At 54.4% G+C, this 10,101-nt stretch overlaps 1 non-coding gene across 1 annotated transcript; it reads right to left on the bottom strand.

Annotated features, from left to right (window-relative positions):
* Positions 1 to 9,132: 9,132 nt before the first annotated feature.
* Positions 9,133 to 9,214, bottom strand: TRNAS-AGA (transfer RNA serine (anticodon AGA)). Its single transcript has one exon. It is a non-coding gene; the product is annotated as a tRNA-Ser (tRNA).
* Positions 9,215 to 10,101: the final 887 nt, after the last annotated feature.

Here is a 10,101-nt window from a genome sequence, read left to right as displayed (position 1 = left end):
GCAGAGCACCAAAAATTAGCAAGCAGCCAAGAGAAATACAGAAAAGCCTCAGAGAAATGGATAGAGCAAGTAACAATGGACAGGGGTGGAAATACACGTAATGCCACACACAGTAGTCCTGGTTTACTGTTTTACTGTGAGGGTGGTGAAACATGGGAAACGGTTCCCCAGGGAGTCTTGCGGAGTCGCCATCGTTGAATGGATGTCCAACATCCAACCAGACAAGGCCATGAACAGCCTCCTCTACTTGACCCTGCTTTGAGCCGGGCTTGGACTGCATCATCTCCATCACAACATCTGTTGTGTGATTTGGTGAGCCACTGCTGCATGTCCTCATCCAGGAGCAGCCATCAAGAACAAGGGAGCATAGAGGGGACAGGGCCCAGTACTCAGGTGTGGTGGGCACAGGGCAGGAGAAGGGACACTGATGTCTGTCCCAGGGCTGGGAGTATGGGAAAGAAGGAAGATCACGAGTGACGCAACAGCAAGGCAAGGGGATAATGTGTAAGCACAACGAGGAAAGCTCCGAGGGAGCTAGAAGCTTGAGGTCCCATTGAGATTTGAACTCAGATGGCTGGATTCAGAGTCCAGAGTGCTCACCATTACACCGCAGGACCTCCTGGACACCTGCTCTCTTTTCCCTGCGGCCACCCTCGCTGAGCCACATGCTCCTGGCTGAGCCTGCCAGTGTCTCCATCTCCCTGGCCATCACCAAGCGCAGCCTTCCTCCAGGGCCACTGGGCCCTCTAGTCACAGGGCCTTTTAAGGGAGCGGTAGACCCCTTTGCTCAAGCTTGCCATGCCCTCTCTTACAAGACCCAGGCTGAGAGAATCTTGCTTTCTCCTGATTAGATCTGGTTATGAAGTTTCCAGCAGAACCTCTTCAACGTTGCACCTCACAGAGTACATTCATGGCCCAGCAGTCAGTGGTTTGATGCTTGCACGTGCGGTCTCTGCTGCTGCTTCCTTTTACCCCTGTGTTGGACAGCCTGTCACTCTGCCTGGGTAAGTTACTGCCTCTCCTGTTTCTCACCTTGTAGCTCATACTAAGCAGCCATTAGCCAGATATCCTTGTAGTCCTAGCTGAGCTCCTGACCTTGCCGAATAAGACGACCCAGAGAGAGGGCAGGGGATGAGGTTCAACAGAGGGAAGAGCTGGCAGGAGGACCCAAAGCAGCTTGTGCTGGGTTTCACAAGCTGGACTGCCTTCCCCTGCTAAGATAGTCCTGGCTGACATGAAACCCTGGTCCTTTCTTCTAGGACACGCTTGCCCCTTCTGCCCCAGCTTGGCCTCTGTGAGAATGCTGTTTTCTCTCCCCAGTCTGCTCCAGACTCAGGTACATTTCACTGTGAGCCTGACGGAGCTTTTCCTCATGCCCTGGGACCACCACACTGCCTGCTCAAGAAGGATCCATGCAAAAGTTGCAATAGTGCTATCCTCCTTCTGCCAAGGTTTGAGTCAGTGTATTGTGAGCAAGGCCCTTCCTCCCAGCAGTCAGACAGGAGGAAACACATGTAGGGACACTCTAGCGGATCTCAGACTTAGCGCGGGACACTGAGGACACAACCTCCTGGTGCCTTTGGACTGCTTGAAGCACTGGTCTGGCATCCAGTATTTCTGAACCCACAGGACAGGCCGCGCTGTCATCCCCAAGCCTAAGATACCAAACAGCAGGTTACATTCCGAGAGGGCATGAGAAACACCCAGTCACTGAAGAAGGGTTAAATCTCTACAGATTCACAAATCTGAAAGCATGTCCCGGAGAAGCAGCATTGCTGATGGCTTTTTTCCTCAATCCCTGGGATCCGCAGGCCCGAGCAGGGTGGGAGGAGTGTTTGGGAACAGCAAGAGCAGGGACCAATCTCTGAAGGTCTTGCAAAGAGCTGGAGGGACCCCCACCTCTAGGGGCTGGAGCACAGGGAAAGGGACAGCCCTTTCCCATACAGATGCTGTGCCACTGCAAAAGGAGGGATGTCCCTTCTAGGGCTGAGACAGTGTTTCTCCAAGCAATGGAGGGTGTTCCTGGGGCTCTGCTAGTCTCACCCAGCACTCAGGCAGAAAGGATTCTGGGCCAGTGGGTTGTGTGGGCCAGCGCAGGCAGCTTCCTTGCTCAGGGCACTTTGTCCTTGGTTTCCTTCCTGGCAGCACTGCCTGCTGGGGTTGCCGTGGTCCCCAGCCCGTTTGCTTCCCCAAGGTCATGGCAAATGTTCCTTCCACTGTAGCCTCAAATGCTGCTCCTCCCTGGGGGACACTGCGGGGAGGACACTTTGTGCCCCCCTTACAAGTTTCAGGGGTCAGCCAGAGATCACCCAAAGCTCCCCAGCACCTGGGAGCTGCAGCTCAGGCTAGGCTGACCCACACAGGAAGCCACGTCACTCCTGGGTCGTGCACTGGCGAGGTCTTTCTGGCTGAGGATAGGCCTCGGCAAGCCAGAGAGCCACCTTCACAGAATCACAGAATCACTAAGGTTGGAAAAGACCTGTAAGATCATCAAGTCCAACCTTAAAAAAACAAACAAACAAACAAAAAAACCCCACAAAAACCAAACCACAACACAGCAAAAAACAACCCACCCAACACCACACAGCACCATGCCCATCAAGCCACATCCCAGAATGCCACATCCACAGGCTCCTTGAATACCTCCAGGGAGGGTGACTCTACCACCTCCCTGGGCAGCCTATTCCAATGTTTCACTACTCTCTCAGTAAAGAACTTTTTCCTAATATCTAGCCTGAACCTCCCCTGGCGCAACTTGAGGCCATTTCCTCTAGTCCTGTCACTAGTCACCTGGGAGAAGAGACCAACACCCACCTCTCTGCAACCTCCTTTCAGGTAGTTGTAGAGAGCGATAAGGTCTCCCCTCAGCCTCCTCTTCTCCAGGCTAAACAACCTCAGCTCCCTCAGCCGCTTCTCATAAGACTTGTGTTCCAGACCCCTCACCAGCTTCGTCGCCCTTCTCTGGACACGCTCCAGCACATCAATGTCTTTCTTGGAGTGAGGGGCCCAAAACTGAACACAGTATTTGAGGTGCGGCCTCACCAGAGCCGAGTACAGAGGCATGATCACCTCCCTGCTCCTGCTGGCCACACCATTTCTGATACAAGCCAGGATGCCGTTGGCCTTCTTGGCCACCTGGGCACACTGCTGGCTCATATTCAGCCGGCTGTCAATCAACACCCCCAGGTCCTTTTCTGCGGGGGAGCTTTCCAGCCACTCGTCCCCAAGCCTGTAGCGTTGCCTGGGGTTGTTGTGGCCAAAGTGTAGAACCCGGCACTTGGCCTTATTGAACTTCATCCGGTTGGCCTCGGCCCATCGATCCAGCCAGTCCAGATCCCTCTGCAGAGCCTTCCTACCCTCAAGCAGATCAACACTCCCTCCCAACTTGGTGTCGTCTGCAAACTTGCTGAGGGAGCACTCTATCCCCTCATCCAGATCATCAATAAAGACATTAAATAAGACCGGTCCCAAAACTGAGCCCTGGGGGACTCCACTTGTGACCGGCCGCCAGCTGGATTTCACCCCATTCACCACAACTCTCTGGGCTCGGCCATCCAGCCAGTTTTTTACCCAGCGAAGAGTGTACCTGTCTAAACCACGAGTCGCCAGCTTCTCCAGGAGAATACTGTGGGGAACAATGTCAAAGGCTTTGCTGAAGTCCAGGTAGACAACATCAACAGCCTTCCCCTCATCCACGAGGCGGGTCACCTGGTCATAGAAGGAGATCAGGTTGGTCAAGCAGGACCTGCCTTTCATGAACCCATGCTGGCTGGGCCTGATCCCTTGGTTATCCTGCACGTGACCCGTGAGCGCCCTCAAGATGAGCCTCTCCATAACCTTCCCCGGCACCGAGGTCAGGCTGACAGGCCTGTAGTTCCCTGGATCCTCCTTCCGACCCTTCTTGTAGACGGGCGTCACGTTGTCTAGCCTCCAGTCATCCGGGACCTCCCCCGTTGACCAGGACTGTTGATAAATGATGGAGAGTGGCTTGGCAAGCTCCTCCAACAGCTCCCTCAGCACCCTTGGGTGGATGCCATCAGGCCCCATAGGCTTATGAGTGTCCAGGTGGCATAGCAGGTCGTTAACTGCTTCCTCCTGGATCATGGGGAGCCTATTTTGCTCTCCATCCCTGTCATCCAGCTCAGGGAGATGGATACCCTGAGGATACCTGGTGTGGCTCTTAAAGACTGAGGCAAAGAAGGCATTAAGTACCTCAGCCTTTTCCTCATCCTTCGTGACAATGTTCCCCGCCGCATCCAGTAGAGGATGGAGATCCTCCTTGGCTCTCTTTTTGTTGTTAATGTATTTATAGAAGCTTTTTTTGTTGTCCCTCACGACTGTGGCCAGGTTGAGCTCTAGCTCGGCTTTCGCCTTCCTAATTCCCTCTCTGCATGACCTAACGAGGTCCTTGTATTCTTCTTCACTTGCCTGCCCCTTCTTCCAGAGGTGGTAAGTCCTCTTTTTTTCCCCGAGCCTCAGCATAAGCTCCTTGTTCAGCCAGGCCGGTCGTCTTCCCCGCTGGCTCTTCTTACGGCACATGGGCACTGCCTGCTCCTGCGCCTTCAAGATTTCCTTCTTGAAGAAGGTCCAGCCTTCCTGGGCCCCTTTGCCCTTCAGGACCGTCTCCCAAGGGACCCTCTCAACCAGTGTCCTGAACAGGCCAAAGTCTGCCCTTCGGAAGTCCATGGTAGTGGTATTGCTGACCCCCCTCCTTACTTGGCTAAAAATTGAAAACTCTATCATTTCATGGTTGCTAAGCCCAAGACGGCCTCCGACCTTCACTTCTCCCACCAGACCCTCTCTGTTCGTAAACAGCAGGTCAAGCAGGGCACCTTCCCTTGTAGGCTCGCTTACCAGCTGCATGAAGAAGTTATCTTCCACACACTCGAGGAACCTCTGGGACTGTTTCCTCTTAGCTGTGTTGTACTTCCAGCAGACATCCTGTAAGTTGAAGTCCCCCACAAGAGCAAGGGCTTGCGACTGTGAGACTTCTGCCAGTCGCTTGTAGAACGCTTCATCGGCCTCTACGCCCTGGTCGGGTGGTCTATAACAGACCTCCAGCAGGATATCCGGCTTGTTGGCCTTCCCCCTCATCCTTGCCCATAAGCATTCAACCCCGTCATGACAATCATCGAGCTCTATACAATCAAAGCACTCCTTGACGTACAGAGCCACCCCACTGCCTCTCCTTCCTTGCCTATCCCTCCTGAAGAGCTTATAGCCCTCCATCGCAGCACTCCAGCCATGCGAGTCCTTCACACAGGGGAAGCCCCCTCACCTTCTCTTGAACCCACACCTCCCAGGGAGACTGCAACCTGAATAGAGCACCTTAGACTGCTCCATCTAATGCTTCTGCTAATGCGGCCTCTGCTGCTCCTCCCTTAGCGACTGCTAGAGGCAGCCCAGCTCAGCCAGCCTCCTCCTGGCACTGCTGCAGGGGGAGCTGGCTCCTGGGAGAGCTCTTGCCCTGCTCCCACCAAGGGCCGCTGGCAGCTGATCGCAGCTCCTACACGCACTTCAGACCACACAGTACCCAGCACAGGGGCAGCATCTCACAAGGCCAAGGCAGTCCTTCATGTGAGCAAGCAAAGGAACCGTCAGCAAATTATGGCTCTGCACATGCCAACATCTGGACAAGGGGCTCCAGGCACACATCTGCCTTTCCCATGACTTCCTCCATTCCCTCCAGAGCCTCAGGAGATGGGAAGACAAACACTTGGCCTGCAGTGCTGCCTTGTGGATGGCTCCTGGGGCAACAAGGGTGCTTCCTTCTTCCCTGCTCGGGACCGGGAAGGCTGGGCAAGGAGGGCTCTGCCACACCAGCCCCTGGGGGAATGCTGTGCCTGTCTCAAGGAGTCAGTGTGTGGGAAAGGGGCTGGAGAGTCAAGGCAAAAGGACAGGAGATGCAACACCAAGTGCTGAGCTCCAGTTCCTGTGGGGAAGAGGCTCACTTACTGCCCATGGTGCAGAGGAAGGAGGGCACAGCTGGAAGGCAGCTATGCTCACCACTATACCACCAACGCACCTGTGGGCATTGCTGCCTCCTGCTCCTGCTCCTCAGAGTCTGGCTGGCCTCCTCCTTCCAGACCCCTGCACACGTAAATAACCTCAGCTGCTAGGCTGTGTGTGTTTTCTGTGTGGGTAAGACATTGGCTAGGCAATCCCAAGCTGCAATAGCTGCCGACTAGGGGAGATCCGTATCAGGTTTGGAGCAGGACACTGGACAAACCAGGACTGAGGTGCAGGCATGGACTCTGCACAGGCCTATGGTACAGCCCAGGGTCCGAGGGAACTGCTGGGTGCATGTGGGAGGGAAGGGGTCTGTGTCCAGCACTGGTCTCCAGCCCTAAGCAGCTAGAGGGAAAGAAAAGGATAGGGCTGTCTGTCTCGATTCATGCTTGATTCTCACGTAGTGAGAAACAAATAGACAAACATAAACCACCGCCTTACCTCTGCCCTGTCCCAGGCTCAACTTTACTCCTTCACACTGGTCTCCTTTACCTGCCCAAGCGGGATGCATCTTCCCTCCACTCTTTCCCACTTTTTTTGTTCAGTCCGGCTCTGTCTGTCTAGTGTTTTCTGTCCTTTCTGGAATATGTTTTCACAGAGGTGCTGGCTCAGCTGTGTCGTGCAGTGGGACCACTGTGGAGCTGGAACCGGCTGGTTTCCACACAGGGCAGCCCCTCTACCTCGTTTCACAGAGGTCACGCTGCAACAACCCCTAACCCTTCCACTACCGACTCCTAGCCACATATAGTCAAAACAGTGCCCATTGGAAATACCTGCTCAGCCCTGCTCCTGGCTGGACCCACAAGTGGGCAAGGCAGCAAACAGACTAGGATGGAGACAAAGCCCAGATGGTCAAGTTGATCGCATTAGTGTTTCCCAGAGTAGCACCAGCCTTGTCCTCCTCCCCACCTGCAGATTCCTGGAGGTCCCCTCCTGTGGCTGGCAAGTTGGATTGAGCTCCCTGGTGGGAAAGGAGAAAGACCTGTGTCCCCAGGACACCCACTGCCTTGTGGGGAAAGCTCTGCCTGCTGCTCCACACCCACCAGTCTGCCTTGCTGAGGGTCACTTTGGGAGTGCTGGCTGCTAAGGCAGCAATAGGAGAAAGCAGGGGGGCAGTGGCAGAGAGAAGGGGCTGAGAGAAGAGGAGGGCCACGTGCGAGGGTGCCCAGAGAGCTAGAGCAGGGCATGTTCAACCTTGCTGGGAGAGGCAGCAGCTGTCAGGAGCAGGGGAAAAAGGAATTAGCAGAGGATGGTTTCGATCCATCAACCTCTGGGTTATGGGCCCAGCACGCTTCCGCTGCACCACTCTGCTCCCCCCAGCACTTTAGCTGGGACCTCCCAGAGCCCTGCCTGATGCTCCCTGGCACTGCCAGCACTCATGCCACCTTCACTTCGTCTATCCCGTGCCCTCAGCGGGACAAGAACATTGTCTCCCTGGAAAGTTCACCTGCTTTGGGCCTGTGGTGAGTAGCATGAGGGCCTTACTTTGCCCTTCTCCCCACATCTCCGGCCCATAGCCCTGGATGGGGATTTTCTCTTTGACCTCCCAAGCTGGCTCACAGGTGAAGAAGGAAACCCCGGAGCGAGGGGTCAGCCTTGTTTCTTTGCAGGGTGGAGAGGAGCTGCTCTCCAGTGAGCTGATGAGGGCTGCAACCCTGCCCAGAAATGCAGCTCCCAGGGGCGTGCAGGTCTGTGCTCGGCATAAAAGTCAGATCTTTGCTGGCTGAGGAGGGAGACAAGGACGCTGTAGCATAGAATTACCAAGGCAAATAATTCTCTTATTATAGCGATGCACATAGCCGTGCCCCAGCATATTGCGTGGAGATCCCCAATATAGAGGAAATCAGGGTTTATGTATATTTACAATACAGTTGTGTTGACCAAAGAAATTACTCATGTTAAGGGTTCAGCTAATCAGATACTATTGCTCACTAAATCAGTATGTGCTTCTCCCGGGCAGGTGGTGCAGATGTATGATCAGCGGGGTCTTAATCTTCATTGTTCTAAGCTAACATCCTGTTCTGGTGGAGGGGTTTCATACTAGATTCAGGTAGATTGCTGTTCTGGGCGTGGTTATATAGCTGGAGTTTTCTTTGAAAGACAAATCTCGGATTGTTTTATAGTCCGTATGGGTTGTTCTCAGCCAGTGAGAGCCAGTTTAGGTTTGGTCTTCAGGTCACGTGGACCCTGAGGTAAAAGGTCTTATTCCTAGGCAGATGTTTTTCTTCTAAGCAAGTTGTATAGCTGTTAGCGCCTTGCCTTTCACACCAGCTGCAAAGGCCTTGCCCTTCACACCAGCTGTGAAGGTCTTTCCCTGCCTGTGCTGTGCTGTGATCCCCCACAGCTCCAGACTTGTCCTCTTCCTGGCGCAGCCCTGCCCTTGCTGCTCCCTGACAGCCAAGGGCTGCCCCTGCCACCATGCAGTGTGCCAGGGAGTCAGAGAAACCCCAACCCCTCCTCTCCCTGCCTGGTATGGATCCTGCCCTGTCCAACACTGCTGGGGGTGGAGGTGGCTCCCAGCCACCCCAGGGCAGGGCTGGATGAGCTGGACTGCCTGGTGCCCTGTCTTAAATGCTGCAAGGCATCCCAGGAAGGCTCTGGGCAGCCTGAGCTGGTAGAGCCTCTCGGTGAGTCTCCTCCTGCCACTTGCCTCCTGCTCCACACCAGTCTGCCTTCATGACACCTAAAGTGAGGGGCACTTTGTGAGTGCTGGCAAGGTGTCAGATCGATGAGGTGTCTTCCCTTCACCTTCAGCAATGAGGGCCATGTTGTGCAGGCTCTCTCTGGAGATGAGCTGCTGCAGTTTCAGGTGTAGGGAAGACAGCTGCTGGGGCTGTGCTGCTTGGGAAGTCAGGTGAGATCAGGCTCAGCAACCAACAAGAGTGGACCTCTTTTCATGGCTCATACTCAGCACCTGTCCATTCTCTTCCCCATCCACCCAGGAATTTCCCATCCATCCAGGAATTTCCCATTCATCCAGGAATTTCGGGGGTGGGGGTCGAGGACAAGTGCTCTAGGCAAAGGTGTTTTCATTGTCTCCCTGGGCAGCAGGCACAGTGTGGAGCTGAGTCCCAGGGCTGCAGCCTGGTCAATTTTAGGGAGCCCAAAAAGGAGACTGCACCCCGTAGTTGGCAGGATTCGAACCTGCGCGGGGAAACCCCAATGGATTTCTAGTCCATCGCCTTCACCACTCGGCCACAACTACCTGCTCCAGCCCTCTCTACCCTGCTGCTCACATGCCCTCTGCAATGACACCTGGCTCCCTGGGAGTTTCAGGGCCAGGCTTCACTCGAAGCTCTGCAGCTGGGACCTTCATGGAGCATGACAGCCACATAGAGCCAGGTTTTCAGAGGCCTTGACAGGTGGAATCCCAGGGACTGTCTGGCTGGCCTATCCCAGAGAGTCATGGTGAGTGGAGCGAAATCCAGTTGGTGGCTGGTTTACAAGCGGACTCCCCCAGGGCTCAGTTTTGGGGCTGCTCTTGTTTAATATCTTTATCAATGATCTGGATGAGGGGATCGAGTGCTCCCTCAGCAAGTTTGCAGACGACACCAAGTTCGGTGGGAGTGTTGATCTGCTTGAGGGTAGGAAGGCTCTGCAGAGGGATCTGGACTGGCTGGATCGATGGGCCAAGGCCAATTGTATGAGGTTAAACAAGGCTGGTTTTTGCTGGTTGATGGTTTGACTTGATGATATTACAGGTCCCTTGAACCCTTGAACAAAAACTACGACACCTTCCATGCAGGTTGTTGTTGTTGTGGAGAGGGAATGGCCTGGGAGAGTGCAAGAGATACATGGAAAGGACAAAGTGGAGCCTGGCTGAGGAAAAGTGAGGAGGGTGAAGGGAGAATAAATGGGAGGTGTGGATGAGTTAGAGGACAACAGGAGGGAGTTTGTTTTGGTGCAACAGGTTTGTCTAGATCTTTTTGCCAGCACTGGCAAAACAGGCAATTTCCATCACCAGATGAAAGGAGCTCCAATTCCCTTTTGGCTCTGGAGCAGGAATATTTGGAAAATGACGTTGAGGAATTGGTGTGAGGAGGTGGTACATGTGGCAGTGCCTGCCTGCATGCAGATCAAGGGTGGGAGGTG

The sequence above is a fragment of the Gavia stellata genome, chromosome 13 (assembly GCF_030936135.1).
Source record: "Gavia stellata isolate bGavSte3 chromosome 13, bGavSte3.hap2, whole genome shotgun sequence".
In the NCBI taxonomy this organism is placed as follows: domain Eukaryota; kingdom Metazoa; phylum Chordata; class Aves; order Gaviiformes; family Gaviidae; genus Gavia; species Gavia stellata.
Note: the sequence above shows the minus strand (reverse complement) of the source record. Positions and strands in the feature narration are given on the sequence as shown.